General features: G+C 37.7%; 1 pseudogene; it reads right to left on the minus strand.

Moving 5' to 3' along the window:
• Positions 1–3,456: 3,456 nt before the first annotated feature.
• On the minus strand, positions 3,457–4,044 carry LOC139437115 (ribonuclease H1 pseudogene; annotated as a pseudogene).
• Between the last annotated feature and the right edge of the window lie 14,975 nt (positions 4,045–19,019).

Raw genomic sequence — 19,019 nt, forward strand, 5'->3', positions numbered from 1 at the left:
TTCACTCCCCCTCCCCCATAGGTGTCCCTATTATTAACATCTTGCTTTAGCGGAGTACATTTGTTACGACTGATGAACCACTATTGTTATATTACTATTAACTAAAGTACATAGTTTGCATTAGAGTTCACTCTGTGTTGTATAGTTGATGAGTTTTGGCAAATACATAATGTCATGTATCCAATAATAAATTAACAAGTGGAATAGTTTGACTCTGCTGTACTTATGCATCCTTCTCCCACCTCCTTCCCAAACCCCTAGGAACCACTCTCTTACAGATTTGCCTTTTCGCGAATGTTATATTGTTAGAATCATACAGTTTGTAGCTTTTCCAGTCTGGCATCTTTCACTTAGCAAGTATTCTCTTAAGGGTTCTCTATGTCTTTTTTTTTTTTTTAAGATTTATTTCTTTATCTCTCCCCCCTCCCTCCATTTTCTGCTCTCTGTGTCCATTCACTGTGTGTTCTTCTGTGTCTGCTTGTATTCTCATTAGGCGACTCTGGGAACCCATCCTGGGACCTTCTGTAGTGGGAGAGAGGCGATCATTCTTTTGCACCACCTCAGCTCCCTGGTCTGCTGTGTCTCTCATTGTCTCACCTCTGTGTCTCATTTTATTGTGTCATCTTGCTGCTCCAGCTCTCTGCATGGGCCAGCTCTCCTGTGTGGGGCAGCACTCCACACAGGCCAGCACTCCTCGTGGGCCAGCTCGCCACACAGGCCAGCTTGCCTTCATGGAGGCTTTGGGTATCTAACCCTGGACCTCCTATATGGTAGATGGAAGCCCAATTGCTTGAGCCACATCTGCTTCCCTCTCTGTCTTTTTGCAGTTTGATAGCACTAATTTCTTTTTATTGCTAAATAGTACTCCATTTTATGGTTTGTATTTCCATTCATTTATTGAAGGACATCTTGTTTGCTTTCAATTTTTGGCAATTATAAATAAAATTGCTATGAACATTCATGTGCAGGTTTTTGTGTGGACAGAAGTTTCCACTCATTTAGGTAAATACAACTGGGTAAAGTATAATTGCTGGATTGTATGGTAAGTCTATGTTCAACTTTGTAAGAAACCGCCAAATTGTTCAAAAAGTTGCTATACCAGTTTGCATTCCCATCAGCAATGAGTGAGAGTTCCTTTTGCTCCACATTTCATGCCAGCATTTGGTGGTGTCAGTGTTTTGGATTTTAGCTATTCTAATAATTGTCTAGTAGTAAATCATTGTTGTTTTAATTTGCAGTTCCCTAATGATATATGCTGCTGAGTGTACTTTCATATACTTATTTTCCATCTGTATGTTTTTTATGGTGAAGTATCTGTCCAGAGTTTGCCTATTTTGAAACAGGATTATTTGTTTTCTTATTATGATTGAACAATTCTTTGTATATTTTGGTTATAAGTCCTTTTTCAGGTATGTATTTGGAAAATATTTTCTCCCAGTCTGTTGTTTGTCTTTGTTATTTTTTTTTAAGATTTATTTATTTATTTCTCTCCATCCTCCCCTCCCTTCCCCGTCCCCCTCCCCCTCCCTTCCCCCCCTCCTCCCCACCCCCCCGTTGTCTGCTCTCTGTGTCCACTCACTGTGTGTTCTTCTGTGTCTGCTTGCACCCTCAGTGGCATTGGGAAATCACACAGGGTGGCTTTCCTTTCAGGGTGCACTCCTTGTGCACGGCAGCTCTGTGCATGGGCCAGTTCACCACATGGGTCAGGAGGCCCTGGGTATTGAACCCTGGGCCCTCCCATATGGTAGATGGATGCTCTATCAGTTGAGCCACATCCACTTCCCTGTCTTCATTATTTTAACAGTACCTTTTGCAGAGCAGTTTTAAATTTTAATGAAGTCCACCTCACTGCTTTTGGTGTTGTATCTAAAAAGTCATTACCAAACACAAGGTCATCTAGATTTTCTCTCATGTTATCAATAGGAAGTTGTATAATCTTTCATTTTACATTTTGGTCTATGATTAATTTGGAGTTAATTTTTGTGAAAGGTTTAAGGTCTATCTAGATTCTTTTTTTTTTTTTTTGCATGTGGCTTTCCAATTATTTCAACAACTTTTTAAAAAAGACTATACTTTCTCCATTGTCATATATCAGTTGATTATATTTATGTGGGTCTATTTCTGGGCTCTCTATTCTGTTCCACTGATGCATTTGTCTATTATTAGATAAATATCACACTGTCTTGTTCACTGTAGCTTTATAGTAAGTTTTAATTTTTAAGATTTATTTATTTATTTTATTTCTCTCCCCTTCCCCCCTGCCCCGGTTGTCTGTTCTCTGTGTCTATTTGCTGCATCGTCTTCTTTGTCTGCTTCTGTTGTTGTCAGTGGCATGGGAATCTGCTTCATTTTGTTGCATCATCTTGCTGTGTCAGCTTTCCGTGTGTGCAGCACCATTCTTGGGCAGGCTGCGCTTTCTTTCACGCTGGGCACATGAGGCTCCCCTACACAGGGACACCCCTGCGTGGCAGGACACTCCTCGCGTGCATCAGCACTGCACATGGGCCAGCTCCACACTGGTCAAGGAGGCCCGGGGTTTGAACTGTGGACCTCCCATGTGGTAGATGGATGCCCTAACCACTGGGCCAAGTCCACTTCCCGCTTTATAGTAAGTTTTGACGTTGACTAGTGTGAGTCCTCTCCTTTTGTTTTTCTTAAGGATTGTGTTGACTATTCTGGGTCTTTTGCCTTTCCATATAAACTTTAGAATGAGTTTGTTGATCTCCACAAAATAACTTGCTGGGATTTTGATTGGGCTTGCATTGAATATATTGATCAACTTGTTAAGAAATGACATCCTAATAATATTGTTACCCTATTTATGAAGAGAATCTCTCTCTGTTAATTTAGATCTTCCTTTGTTCATCACTGTTTTTTAGTTTTCCTTTTATAGATCTTGTACATGTTGTTAAGCTTAAGCTTATTTCATTTTTTGGTGCTAATTTCAGTTGTGCTGTGTTTTTTTTAACAAATCAATTTTATTGTTACATATTAATAAAGCATGAAATTTATCCAAAACGTAAAATCAATGATATTTGCTATAATCACATAGTTTTGCATTCATCACTTAAATCAGTATTAGAACATTTTCATTATTTCAATAATAATAATATTAATAAACAAAAACAGACAAACAAGAAAATTCCTCATCTCTCAATCTATGCTTCCCCCACTGTACACAGCTGCTGGTTGTGGCTATTCTATCCAAAATGTATAATCAATGGCTTTTATTTTTTTTATTTTTTATTTTTTTGAAACAAGTCTGTTATATTATACTCCTTGTCCTTAATAAGGAGTATTGTACTTGATAAGGAGGTTAGTATTATCAGTGGTTAAAAAAAAAAAGGTAGAAACAAATAAAGTGAGATGCTCTTGGGAGGATGTTAAGAACTGGGACCAGCAGATAAAGCTCTTAGATGACAGCTAACTCTTAAGACGAAAATTGCCTTATTTTCTCTATTTTCTAGCTCCTTCTGTGGCCAATCTATTAGCAGCTTCATTGCCTTCTATGCCACTATGACCAGGAACATATTCCCATTGAATATCCATTCCTCGGGAAGCTTGATCAATCCTCTCAAAATCACTTCTATTGACAATATCTCTTCCAGAGACAGTTTTCCATCCATTTTCTTTCCAGGTAGGCATCCATTCCTTAACACCTTTGATGACAAACTTGCTGTCCGTTTTAATGATGAGTTTGTCCAGGTTTTGGCTCTTTGCTTGTTCAATTGCTCTATGGGCTGCCTTCAGTTCAGCACTTTGGTTTGTATGCCGTCCAGAAACTCTCTCACTGACATTTAGAGGATGGTCAGGTCCCCAGTGAACTCCAAGTCCTGCTCTTGCACCATCTCTTCCATTATTTCTGCAACTGCCATCTATATAAACAGTTGGAGTGTGTTCCCCGCGCCAGCCGGAAGCCTGTCTCCACCGTCTGGAGCTCATCCTGTCCTCCAAGGATCGCAGGTGCAGTCCGGAGTTCACAGTCGGGGCACTTCCCGGTGCACTCTCAATGGCGTTTATATAATCACAATGTTGTGCATTCATCATCTCAAAAATTTTAGAACAATATCATTACTCCTAATAGAAAGACTCTACACCCCTTAGCATTCCTTCCTCAGATCTACATAACCACTAATCTAATTTCATCTTTATAAATTGATTTATATTTATATTTTATGTAAATGGAATTATACAATATGTAGTACTCTGGGTCTGGTCTCCTTCACTTGGTATAATGTGTTTTTTTTGGTCTGATATTAATATTTTGTGCTATTAACTTATATTTGCTCAACTTCAAAGAAGAAAGTTCCTATATATGCAATTCTATTCTTATTCATATTTCACATAATATATTTATATTTTGCATAATTTATTAGGTTCATAATAGGGCAGTCATAGAGTATTTGTCCTTTTTCTGGCTTGCTTCACTCAACATAATGTCCTCCAGGATCATCCATGTTTTCATGTTTCAAGACTTCATTTACTCTTACTGCTGCATAATATTCCATCATGTGTATGCTCCACAATTTGTTTATCCATTCATCAGTTGATGAACACCTGGATTATTTCCAACTTTTGGCTATTGTGAATAATGTTGCTATGAACATCGGTGTGCAGGTATCTATTCTTGTCACTGCTCTGAGTTCTTCTGGGTATATACCTAACAATGATATTGCCAGGTCCCACAGCAAGTCTATATTCAACTTCCTTAGGAACTACCAAAAAGTCTTCCACAGTGGCTGTACCATTCTACGTTCCCACCCACAGTGATTAAGCATTCCTGTCTCTTCACCTCCTCTCCATCATTTACAGATTTCCAACTTTTTAATAGCAGCCAGTCTAATAGATGTGAAATGATATCTTATTGTAGTTTTGATTTACATTTCCCTAATCGCTAGTGATGTTGAACATTTTTTCATGTATTTCTTCACCATTTGTATTTTGACATCTGTCTTTTCAAGTCTTTTCCCCATTTTTCAACTGGATACTTTGTCTTTTTTATTGTTGAGTTGTATTATCCCCTTATATATCATTGATATTAAATGCTTATCAAATATGTGATTGCCAAATGGTTTCTCCCATTGAGTTGACTGCCTTTTCAGCCTTTTGAAAAAGTCCTTTGAGGTGCAAAAGTTACATTTTGTTACATTTTGAGGAGGTCCCATTTATATAATTTTTCTTTGGTAGCTTATGTTTTGGGCATAAGGTTTAAGAAACTACCACCTACCACAAGATCTTGGAGATGTTTTCCTACATTTTCTTTTAGGAGTTTTATGGTTGTTGTTTTTATATTTAAGTCCTTCATCCATTTTGAGTTAATTTTTGTATAAGGTGTATAAGGTGTGAGATATGGCTATCCAGTTCTCCCAGTATCATTTGTTGAATATGATTTTGTTCTGGCCCAGCTGGGTGGGTTTAACAACCTTGTTAAAAATCACTGTACTGTAGATGTGAGGGTCATTTCCTGTGTTCTCAGTTTGGTTTCAATGATCAGTCTATCTGTCCTTATGCTAATACCATGTTGTTTTTACCACTGTAGCTAAGTAAAATGCTTTAAAGTCAGAATGAGAGTCCTCCAACCTTGTTCTTTTTAAAGACATTTTTGGCTATTTGGGGCTCATTAACTTTCCAAATAAATTTGATTATTGGCTTTTCTATTTCTGCAAAAAAGGCTTTTGGGATTTTTATTGGGATTGCTTTGAATCTGTAAATCAGTTTGAGTAGAATTGACATCTTAATGATATTTAGTTTTCCAATCCATGAACATGGAATGTCCTTACATTTGTTTAAGTCTTTGATTTCTTTTAGCAATGTTTTGTAGTTTTCTGAATATAGGTACTTTATTTCCTTGGTTAAGTTTATTCCTAAATATTTGATTGTTTTAGTTGCTGTAATAAAAGGAACTTTTTTTCTGATTTCCTCCTCAGATTGCATATCAGTAATGTATAGAAATGTTACATATTTGCATATTTACCTTGTATCCTACCACTTTGCTGAACTTGTCTATTAATTCTAGTAGCTTTGTTGTAGATTTTTCGGGATTTTCTATATATAGCATCATGTCATAAGTGAATAGTGAAAAATTTACTTCTTTCTTCCTTATTTGGGTGCCTTTTATTTCTTTGTCTAGTATAATTTCTCTAACTAGAACTTCTGGCACAATATTGAATAATAATGGTGACAGTGGGCATCCTTGTCTTGTTCTTTTTTTTAGATTTATTTATTTATTTTGTTTCTCTCCCCTTTCCTCTACCCCCCTTCCCCCGCCCCTGCCCCAGTTGTCTGTTCTCTGTGTCCATCTGCTGCATGTTCTTCTGTCTGCTTCTGTTGTTGTCAGCGGCATGGGAATCTGTGTCTCTTTTTGTTGCATCATCTTGCTGCGTCAGCTCTCCCTGTGTGTGGTGCCATTCTTGGGCAGACTGAACTTTCTTTCACGCTGGGCAGCTTTCCTTACAGGGCGCACTCCTTGCGCATGGGGTTCCCCTACGCGGGGGCACCCCTGCGTGGCACAGCACTCCTTGCGTGCATCAGCACTGCATGTGGACCAGCTCCACATGGGTCAAGGAGGCCCGCGGTTTGAACTGCAGACCTCCCATGTGGTAGGTGGATGCCCTATCCATTGGGCCAAGTTCACTTCGCCTTGTCTTGTTCTTGATCTCAGCAGGAAAATTTTCTTTTACCATTGAGTACAATGCTAGCTTTTGGTTTTTCATATATATCCTTTACAATATTGAGAAAGCTTCCTTCTATTCCTATCTTTTGGAGTGTTTTTATCAAGAAAGGCTGCTGTATTTTGTCATATACCTTTTCTGCACCAATTGAGAGGATCATGTGATTTTTTTTCACTAATTGATTTACTTGTGTTGAACAACCCTTGTATACCTGGGATAAAACCCTTTTGATTATAGTATATAATTTTTTAATGTGCTTTTGAATTTTGTTTGCAAGTATTTTGTTGAGGATTTTTGCATCTATATTCATTAGAGACATTGTTCTGTAATTTTCTTTTTTCATAGTATCTTTATCTGGTTTTGGTATTAGGGTTGTTGGGTTCATAGAATGAGTTTGGTAGCATTCTTTCCTGTTCTAATTTTTGGAAGAGCTTGAGCAATTTGGTATGAGTTCATCTTTGAATGATTGGTAGAATTCACTTGTGAAGCCATCTGGTCCCAGGCTTTTCATCTTTGGGAGATTATTTGATAAATATTTCAATCTCTTCACTTCTGATTGGTTTGTTGAGGTTTTCTATTTCCTTCTAAAGTCAGTGTAGGTAGTTCAGGTGTTTCCAGGAATTTGTCCATCTCATCTACATTTTCCAGTTTTTTGGCATACAGTTGTTCAAAGTATCCTCTTATGATCTTATTTCTATGGGATCACTGTTAATGTCCCCCCTCTCATTTCTGATTTTATTTGTCTTCTCTCTTTTTTTATTTGTCAGTCTAACTATGGGTTTGTCAATTTTGTAGATCTCAAAGAACCAACTTTTGGTTTTGTTGATTCTCTCTATTGTTTTTTTGTTCTTGAGTTCATTTATTTCTGCTCTAATCTTTATTATTTCTTTCCTTCAGCTAGGTTTGGGATTAGTTTGCTGTCCTTTTTCTAGCTCTTCCAGGTGTGCAGTTAGATCATCAGGTTTAGCTCTTTTTTCTTTTTAAATCACTGCCTTTGCAGTGCCCCTTAGGTTTTGATATGTTGTGTTCTCATTTTCATTCATCTCAAGATATTTACTGAATTCTCTTGCAATTTCTTCTTTGATCCTCTGATTGTTTAAGAGTGTGTTTTTAATCACCACATATTTATGAATTTTTCCTTTTCCTGTCCATTATTGATTTCCACCTTCATTCCATTTGTATAAGTCAGTCAAAGGGGTACTGATGCAAAATACCAGAAATTGGTTGGTTTTTATAAAGGGTATTTATTCAGGATAGGAGCTTACAGATACCAGGCCATAAAGCATAAGTTACTTCCCTCATCGAAGTCCATTTTCACGTGTTGGAGTAAGATGGTTGCCGACTCTGTGAGGGTTCAGACTTCCTGGGTTCCACTGGGCTCAGCTCCTGTTTTCTACACAAGGACATCTGTAGTCTATGAGGCTCTCTCGGCTTTGCCTCTCTTCACAATGTCAGCTGTAGACAGAACCGGTGAACGGCTGTCTCTCTCCCTGGGGCTCCAGCTTCAGCATCAAACTCCACCATCAAAACTCCAACATTCAAACCCCCCAACTCTGTCCTTTGTCAAGCCTTTTATGCCTTTAATGCTCTACTGGCACAAGAGGTTTACCTGATTACTTAACCAAGTAAACCTCTGAATCCAATATAATTTAATATGCCCAGAGGAAAAGATCAGTTTACAAACATAATCCAATATTTCTTTTTGGAATTCATCAATAATATCAAACTGCTACATCGTTATAATAAGAGAAAGTGTTTTTGTATAATTTAAATATTTTTAAATTTATTGAGACTTGTCTTGTGACCCAACATATGGTCTATCTTGGAGAAGGATCCATGAGCACTTGAAAAGAATATCTGTCCTGCTGTTTTGGGATGCAATGCTCTATAGATGTCTGTTAGGTCTAGTTTATTTATCATATTATTCAAGTTCTCTGTTTCTTTCTATATCCTCTGTCCAGATGTTCTATCCAATACTGAGAGTGGTGTATTGAAGTCTCCAACTAATACTGTAGAGACATTTATTTCTCCCTTCGGCTTTGGCAGTGTGTGCCTCATGTATCTTCGGACCATGAAGTTAGGTGCATAAATATTTAGAATAGTTATTTCTTCTTGTTCAATTGTCCCTTTTATTAATATACAATGACCTTCTTCATCCCTTATAACAGTTTTGCATTTAAAATAGATTTTACCCAATAGTAGCATCACTACTTCTGCTCTTTTTTGGTTACTATTTGCATGGGATATCTTTTGGTTTTTTTTAAGATTTATTTATTTATTTCTGCCCCCCCCACCCCCCACCCCAGCCCACACTTGACAAGCACACACTGCTTGTCTGCTTGTCTTCTTTTTAGGAAGCACTGGGAACCAAACATGGGGCCTCTCATATGGGAGGGAGGTGTCCAATCACTTGAGCCACCTCCCTGCATGGAATATCTTTTTCCAAACTTTCTCTTTTAACCTGGCTGTGTCCTTGTGTCTGAGGTGAGTCTCTTGTAGACAACATGTAGATGGCTCATATTTTTTAATACGTTCTATCAGTCTGTGTTTTTTGATTGGGGAGTTCAAGCCATTAACATTCAATGTTATAAATATAAAGGCATTACTTACTTCATCCATTTTGACCTTTGGTTTTCTGTTGTCATATCATTCTTAGTCTGCACTTTTACTTTTTCTAATAGTCTTCTTTACTATACTCTTCTCTGAGTCTCTTGCCCTTGTTTGTTCCTTTCAGGCAGCAGCACTCCCTTTAGTATCTCTTGTAATTCTTGCCTTTGGTAGCATATTCTATCCTATTCTATCAGTTTTTGTTTGTCTGTGAAGATTTTGTACTCCCCTTTATTTTTGTACTCCCCTTCATTTACTATACTCTTCTCTGAGTCTCTTGCCCTTGTTTGTTCCTTTCAGGCAGCAGCACTCCCTTTAGTATCTCTTGTAATTCTTGCCTTTGGTAGCATATTCTATCCTATTCTATCAGTTTTTGTTTGTAATTCTTTTGTAATTGTAATTCTTGCCTTTGGTAGCATATTCTATCCTATTCTATCAGTTTTTGTTTGTCTGTGAAGATTTTGTACTCCCCTTTATTTTTGTACTCCCCTTCATTTTTGGAGGACAACTTTGCAAGACACAGAATTCTTGGCGGGCAGTTTTTCTCCTTCGATACCTTAAATACTTCATACCACTTTCTTCTTTCCTCCATGGTTTCTGATGAGAGGTCAACACTTAATCTTATCAAGTTTCCCTTGTATGTAAGCTTTTCTTTTCTTTTACTGCTTTCAAAACCTTCTCTTTAACTCTGATATTTGTCATTCTGAATAGTAAGTGTCTCAGAGTAGGTCTATTCGTGTTTATTCTGTTTGAGGTGTGTTGTCCTTGGGTATTGATATTTATGTTTTTCATAAGGGTAGAGAAGTTTTCAATCATTATTTACTCAAATATTCTTTCTGTCCCTTTCCCATTTTTTCTTCTTCTGGGACACCAATAATGTGCATGTTTTTGTGTTTCACATTGTCATTCAATTACCTGAGACCCTGTTCCATATTTTCCTTTCTGTTCTCCTGTCTTTTCCAGTTCAAATGTTCTGGTCTTAGAAATCACTGATTCTCTCTTCAAGCAGTTCAAATCTGCTTCTCTCTCTCTCTCTCTCTATATATATATATATTTATATATACTTTATTTTTATTTATTTCTCCCCCTCCCTTTCCCTCAGGTGGTTTGTTCACTTGTCTGCTCATTGTTTGCTCACCTTCACCAGGAGGCACTGGCAACTGAACCCAGGATCTCCTATATGAGAGGGGGGTGCCCAACAGACTGAGTCAATATCTTCCTTGTGGGCTGCCGCATCTGCTGGCTTGTTGCCTCTGCTTTTTGTGGTGGGGGCAGATTCTATCTCATTGCAGTGGGGGTGGAGTTGATCTCATGTGGCATCTAGCTCTGTTGAAGTGGGATGCTGTGTCTACTCTCTTCTTTTAGGAGGCACCAGGACCCAAACCCAAGACCTTCTATGTGGTAGGCAGGTGCCCAAGTGTTTGAGCCACATCTGCTTCCCTCTAATGTATATTTAATTTCATGCATCATGTCTTTCATTCCCATAAGGTCTGTTACTTTTCTTTGCAGACTTTCAAATTATTCTTTGTATTCACTCAGTGTCTTCTTAATATGCCTTATCTCTCTTTTACTAAAGATTTTTTTTTTATTTCTCTTCCCTTCCCCCCATTGTCTGCTCTCTGTGTCCATTTGCTGTGTGTTCTTCTGCGTCCACTTGCATTATCTGGCAGCACTGGGAAACTGCATCTCTTTTTTGTTGTGTCATCTTGCTGTGTCAGCTCTCTATGTGTGTGGTGCCACTCCTGGGTGGGCTGCACTTTTTTCACATGGGGCAGCTCTCCTTGCAGGGTGCACTCCTTGCACATGGGTACCCCTACACTGGGGCACCCCTGCATGGCACAAAACTCCTTGTGTGTGACAGCACTGTGCATGGGCCAACTTACCACATGGGTCGGGAGGCCCTGGGGATCGAACCCTGGGCCCTCCATATGGTAGACAGACACTCTATCAGTTGAGCCATGTCTGCTTCCCCTCCTTTATCTCTTTTTTTAAAATTTATATTTTAAAAAATTTATTTATTTATTTCTCTCCCCTTCTCCCCCCCACCCCAGTTGTCTCTTCTGTGTCTATTTGCTGTGTGTTCTTTGTCTGATTCTGTTGTTGTCAGTGGCGCGGATGCAACAAAAAGAAACACAGATTTCCTTTATCTCTTAAGTCACATTTTCTTTCAATTCTTTAAGTTGATTTAGGAGAGTTGTGAGATTATCATTGATTGTCTTAAATCCTGAATCTCCTCAGATATTTGGTTTGTTCCTTTGGGCCATCTCTTCCTAGTGTGGCTTGTAATTTTTTTGCTGATGTCTAGCTATCTGATATATTGGTGAATTTACCTTGGTGGATAATTTCTCTCTCTTGCCTATTGTTATTTTTTCATAGCTCTTTGATATTTGGTTCAACTTATCCTAAGTCTTTAGAATTGCCCAGCTGAAGTTACCAAAATCATGCCAGGGACTCACTAATGGGGTGCATACTTTCTCCCAGGGGTGGGATAAATAGAGCGCTAAAAGTAGTTTTTGTCCATGTAATTTCCAGATCTGTCAGCAGATAGGCTTGTTGGTGCACCTTTTCATGGAGGTGTATTTCTCAGTTTTCCTTTGTTTTTATATGGTTGGTGCTGAGATTCAAAGTGGGCTCTGCTGGCTGAATTCACTGAAGAAAAGCCCTCCAACTCCTCCTCCCTTTCCCCTTATAACAGCACCTCTCCTCTCAGTCAGCTGCGATGAGCCAGGGGTTTTACCCTTGCTGAATCTCTCAGGGGTGGGGGAGGGGAGCCCTTCCTAGTGGCCTAGAGGCTTAGTAACTCACAGTTTGTTGTTTCAGGTTCTTCATCTCTCTGTCCCTCACCTTCCTGTGAGTTGTATAGCACTGCTCTGGTCTGCTGACCCCCAAAGCATGTCCTTTTGGGCAAATTTTGGCTCTTTCTCTATCGTTTTTGTTAGAGCTGAAATTTATCTACTTAATCTGATCCCATGTTCCCACAATTCCTGTGTTGTTTTAAATTTCAAATTCCAATTGTTCATTTCTGATGTGTAAGAAAGTGACTGACCTTGTATCCTGTAACCTTGCTATAGTCATGTATTAATTTCAGATTTTAAAAATTGGGGGCTTTCTACATGCTCATAGCATCTTCAAATAAAGACGTTAAATTTTTATTCTCAATCTGTTTACCCTTTATTTTCTTTTCTTGTCTTTTTAGCTGATTATGCTAAGCAGTATCTAGGACTTCCAGTATGATGTTGGAGTGGTGAAAGAATCATCCTTGTTGAGTTGTGTCCTAACTTTGGGGAAAACATCTAGTTTCTCACCATTCTGATTTTTAAAACTGGCCTGAATGGGTGTTTAATTTTCTCAAATGCTTTTTCTGCATCTATTCATATATCCCATAATTTTTCTTTTTTAGAAAGAAAAATCATGTGATATTTGTTGGTGTGATGGATTACATTAATTGTTCTTTGAATGTGCAACTAGCCTTACATACCTGGAATAAATCTTACTTGTTTTATACATTGTTGTATTCAATTTGTTGGGAAATTTTGCATCTATACTCAAGAGGGATTTTGGTCTGTATTTTAGGGATTTTTTGGTACTGTCTTTGATTTGGAGATCAGGTAAGCTTCATAAAATGAATTTGGAAGTCTTCCCTTTTCTATTTCTGGAAGAGATTGCATAGAATTGGTGTTCTTTAACTTAAAAAAAAATTTTTTTTTTAGAATTTTCCAGTGAAGCCAATGGGTCATGTATATTAATCCACTCTGCAAAATCTTTTTTTTTTAATTGCTGAATTTAGATCATTTACATTATATGTGATGATAGGTATATTAAGACTTCAGCTGCTATTTTATTGTTTTCTGTTTGTTCTGTTTTTCACTTCTTTTCCCCCTGCCCCTTTCTGTTGGTTACTTGAACATTTTTTTTAGAACTGCAGTTTGTAGTTTTTCTGCATTGTTTAAAAAAATTTTTTTTAATTAATAGATCACAAGAAATGTTACACTAAAAAACATAAAAAAACAAAAACCATAAGAGGTCCCCATATAACCCACTCCCCACTTTCCACCACATCATATTTGTAAATTGTATTTTTTTGAAGATATATACTGCATTGTGTTTTGAGTGTATCTTTTTGTATAACTTGTAGAGGTTGCTCTAGGTATTATATTACATAGACATGTCACAGTCTACTGGTGTCACTTTACCAGTCTAGTTTCATAGAGAAACTGCCTATTCCCCACCATTTATATTGCTTTAAATATTTCCTGTACATACTTTTAGAATCATATCAGATAGTATCATAATTTTCTTTCAACCATCAAACATAATTTAGAAAATTCGAGAACAAAGAAAGTCTATTATATTTACCCATATTATCACTTCCCATGTTTTTCTTCCTGATGTTCCTAGGTTCCTTTTATTTTTTTGTTGATATATTTGTTAGAATATTTGGTAGGTTTACAGAAAAATCATGTGAAAGTACAGTTCCCATATACTTTGCATTAGTGTGGTGCATTTGTTTCAATTAATGAACCAATATTAAATATTATTAGCTAAAGTCCATAGTGTACATTAGGGTACACTTTGTTTTACAGATTGATATTTCATTTTTTTAATTTATCATGGTAACAAATATAGAAACTAAGTATTCTACTTTTATCTACTTTCAAGTATACAATTTAGTGGTGTTAATTACATGCAGTGTTGTGCTACCATCAACACCATCCATTTCCAAAACTTTTCCATCACCCCAAACAGAAACTTTTTACTAATTAAGCATTAACTCTCTATTCTCTATTCCCTCACCTGTCCCTGGTAACCTGTATTCTAATTTCTATTAATTTGCATATCATAATTATTTTATCTAAGGGAGGTCATAAAATATTTGTCATTTTGTATCTGGCTTATGTCACTCAATAATGATGCCTTCAAGGCTCATCCATATGTAGCATGTATCAGAACTTCATTGCTTTCCACAGTATAAAATTGCAAGCATATACCACATTTTGTTTATATATTTATCTGTTCGATCTGGATTGCTTTCACATTTTGGCTATGTGAATAATGCTGCTATGACCATACATGTACAAATATCTGAGCCCTGCCTCCAATTATTTTGGGTATATATATGGGATTGCTGGGTCATATAGTAATTCTATACTTTCTGAGGAACCACCAAATTGTTGTGGCTGCATCATTTTACATTTCCATTAACAATGGGCTCCTATTTCTCTAGCCTTGTGGATGTGAAAGGCATCTCACTGTGCTTTAAAATTTTTTTTATTTTAAAGAAGCTTTAGATTACATAAATGTTATGTCAAAAATATAGGGGATTCCCATATACCTCACCCTTCTCCCTCCCTTACTTTTTCCCATTAACAACATTTTTCATTAGTGTGGTACATTTGATACAACTGATGAACATGTATTGAATGAAGCATTGCTACTAACCATGGTCTACAGTTTACATTATATTTTACACTTTGCACTGCACAATTTTATAGGTTTTGACAAAATATATAATGGACTGTATCTGTCATTGCAATGTCATGCAGGACAACTCCAGTGTCCTCAAAATGCCCCATGTTATATCTATTCTTCCCTCTCCCTCCTCTCAAAACCTCTGGTGGCCATTGCCTTAATATCAGTGTTACACATTTTTCCATTACTAGAAAAATAACATTTACTTTAGTCCATAGATGCATTCACCCTTTTTTTGTTCATTTCTCAATCTTGAGGATTCTGGGATGGTGATGCCCACTCTGCTTCCGATTGAGAGGAGTCTTAAATCCCATGGGGTAGATGGGTGGAACTGTCTTGCTTGCAGTTGTATATATTGGTTTTTAGGATGGGTGTTGTCCATCATCATCCTTCTGTTAATTGTCCTGGGTGAGTCTGATGAACTGCAGAGTAGGTGTTGACTGCATCTTTGCTGAGATTCAGGGCTCAATGGGCATACGAACAGATCAAAGTCCCAAAATATGGGACACATATTTAGTGGGTATAGTGCTAACTGTAGGTTTGATTAAAAGAAGCAGAAGAACCAGGTGTAGGAAAATTATGAGTCCAATTCTGATACACTGGGGGGATAGGTTATCATATATTCCAAGATAAGGCCCACTGACAGGGTGCCAAATTTCTGGGATTGTCTACCCTGCCTATAGTGTTGTGATGTCTCTAGAGCACTTGTAAATAATTCCTTGGTACCAGGGAGGCTAATCCCTGGGAGTCATGTCCCATGTCAGGGTGAAGGTAATTTATATGCTGAGTTTGGTTTACAGAGGGGTGACATTTGAGAAACAAGGAGGTTTTTAGGAGATAACTTTTAGGCAATGTCTAATACTAAGCTAAGTTTCAATTTTACAAGAATGAGGTTTATAAGTACAAGCATCTATATCAAGGGCCTGGCATATTGGTCTGTCCTTCTTTGCTAGGCACTGCCCATGTCCCCTAGGGATTCTTGCCACTCTATCAGAGAATTTTCACTGTGGTTTTGATTTGCAATTCCCTAATGGCTAATGATGTTGTACATCTTACATGTGCTTATTGGCCATCTGTATATCTTCTTTAAAGATATGTCTTTTCAAGTCCTTTATCCATTTTTAAACTGGATTATCTTTTTATTATTGAGTTGTAGGTGTTCTTATATATTCTGAATATATATATATAACCATATCAGATATATGACTTTCAAATATTTTCTTCCATTCTGTTAGTTGAATTTTTACTAGATAATGTCTTTGATGCATAAAAGTATATAATTTTGATGAAGTCCATTTTATGTATTTTTTTTCATTACTTGTGCTTATGGTGTAAAATGTAAAAATTCATTGGCTACTACAAGGTTCTGAAGATATTTCCTTATGTTTTTGTGTAAGAGGTTTTTGTTTTTTTTAAACTTTATTTCAACTTCAAAAAATAAAATGACAGACAAAAGCAGCTTAGCACATTATGGAAAGATTATTTTTAAAAATCCTGTCTGGGCACATTTATCTTATTTAATCCTAAAAACAAACCCAGTTGTTTCTACAGTATTCTGAAAATGAATAAATGAACACAGACTGGTTAATAACATGACCACTGTAGCAGTTTGATATGGTTCATGAATTCCAAAAATAGATATTGGATTATGTTTATAAACTGGTATGCACCTGGGCATGATTACATTATGATTAAGGCTTTGACTGGGCCATGTCAGTAGGGTGTTGAGTCTCCACACCTTGATGGGTGGGGATTTACAGATAAAAGACATGGCAAAGGACAGAGTTGGAATTTTTGATGCTGGATCTTGAGCTGGAGCCCTGCGAAGTAAGCACAAAGAGGAGCTTGGTTGTGAGGAGAGAAGTTCCAGGAAGAGAAATGAGCCATTCACCTAAGAGTCTACAGCTGGCCTTGTGGAGATAACAGAGCAGCTGAGCCCAGAGAGAGGCAAGCCCAAGAAGAGAGGAACCCAGGAAGCCTGAACCCTTGCAGACATCAGCAGCCATCTTGCCCAAACCCGTGGCAATAGACTTTGGTGAGGGAAGTAACTCATGTTTTATGGTCTGGTAACTGTAAGCTTCTACCCTAAATAAATATCCTTTATAAAAGCCAACAGATTTCTGGTATTTTGCATCATCACACCTTTGACTGACCGATAGAACCATGGTCTCCTTGTTAATGAAGAAAATGAAAAAAATTGCTCTTATTCACATCTCATAAAAGTAAATCCCATTTTTTTTTACCTTTAATATTGATATAGTACCATCTTTGCCTTTGCTATAAAAATATTACAATATTTACTGTATTCTGTAAGTTACAATAGTTTTTTCTCACTGTACATAGTTTTACAGTATTAATTCTTATATTTAAGTCCTTGATCCCTTAGGATCATTCTTTTGTTTCCTGCTCCAGGTATTTTTTTAGGAAAGGCCTGCTGACAACAAATTTCTTAGCTTACCTTCATCTAAGAATATCTTGATTTCTCTTTCATTCCTGAAGGATATTTTCATTGTATTTAAGATTTGGGGTTGACAGTTTCTTCCAGCACTTGAAAAATACCAGAAACCATGGTTTCTGTTAAGAAATCCACTGTCATTTGATTGGCTTTCCCCTATAGGTAAGGAATCATTTTCTCTGGTTGCTGTCGAGATTTTTTCTTTTAGTTTTCAGAGTTTAATAATGATGTATATTGGCATGGTTTTTTGTTTGTTTTTTTAGTTTAACTGCTTGGGGTTCTGTGAGAATCTTAAATTTGTAGGTTTATGAGTCTTGCCAAATTTAAGAAATTTCAGGCATTGAGTACTTTTTCATTCATTCCCTCTTTCTCCTCTTCTTAGATTCTCATAACACAAATGTTAGGTCTTTTGTTACAATCCCACAGGTCCCTGTGGTCCTTTTATTTTTTTCAGTTTATTTTCTCCTGTTTTTCAATTTTTTTTGGAGGCACTGGGGATTGAACCTGGGACCTCGTACATGGGAAGCAGGTGCTCAACCACTGAGCTACACCTGCTCCCCTTAGCAATTTTTGTTATTCCCGTATTTCAGTTTGCTGATTCTTTCCTCTTCACTCTCCAGTGTTCCCATTCACTAGGCTTTTAATTTCAATTATTGTATTTTTCATTTCTAAAATTTCCATTTGGTTCTTCTTTATATCCTCTTTGCTGAGGCTTTTTTTTCAAGCTTCTTTATAATTTCTCATTCAAGTGATTTTTTTGGGACGCAGACGTGGCTCTCAGATGGGTGCCTGCCTACTACATGGGAAGTCCAGGTCCTGGTGCCTCCTAAAGATTCAGGTCCTTGTGCCTCCTAAAGAAGATAAGCAGATGCTGCATCCCGCCGCAGAGAGTTGGACGCTGCCTATCACAACGAGCTGAATGCTGCATTGCAGCAAGCTGGACACCATACCCCACTGCAAAAAGCTGGATGCTGCACCACAGCAATGAGCTAGACTCCACACCCCACCCCCAGGTGCTGGATCCATACCCCACTGCAAGGTACTGGATGCTGAACCCACTGCACCAAGCAGACACCTAGGTTAGCAGGGGTCATAAGGCAGCAGATGCTCAGCCTGTGAGGAGTGGATGTGACTCAGGCCTGTGGGGCACTCACTTTCCATGTAGGAGGCTCTGGGTTTGGTTCCCAGTGCCTCCTGGAGAAGGCGAGTAAACAAGAAGCAGACAGACCATCTTGGGGAAGGAAAAAAGGGATAAATAAAAAATAATACATCTTAAAAAAAATTCTAAATTTTGTTTTTTACAAATTATCATGGCTGGAGCAGATGTAGCTCAGTGGTTGAGTGCCTGCTGTGCATGCATGAGGTCCTGGGTTCAATCCCTGGTACTTCCTTTAAAAAAATCATTTGTCAGATAATTCTAACACCTCTGTCATCTCAATATTGGCATCTATTGTCTTTTTTTCATTTAGTTTGAGATCTTCCTGATTCTTGGTATGATGAGTTATTTTTAACTGAATTTGAACATTTGCATAGTATACGACTCTGATCTTGTTTAAAACTTGTTTTAACTGGCTTTTTCTGACACTGCCCCAGTGAGAGTGGTACTACTTAGTTACTTGCAGTTAGAGGTAGGAATCCAGTTTTTCCACTCAGCCTCAGTTGATACCCGAGGTGGGGTTGGGGATTACAGGGTAGTGCTGGGCAGGGATGGAGTTCTTTCTCTGCAATTGATCATCACTGACACTGTGTGATGGAGGTGGCTTCATTACCATTGGGCAATGGTGTAATCCTGAATTCCCACTAAGCCTCCTCTGAGA

The sequence above is a fragment of the Dasypus novemcinctus genome, chromosome 1 (genome assembly GCF_030445035.2).
Source record: "Dasypus novemcinctus isolate mDasNov1 chromosome 1, mDasNov1.1.hap2, whole genome shotgun sequence".
NCBI lineage: Eukaryota > Metazoa > Chordata > Mammalia > Cingulata > Dasypodidae > Dasypus > Dasypus novemcinctus.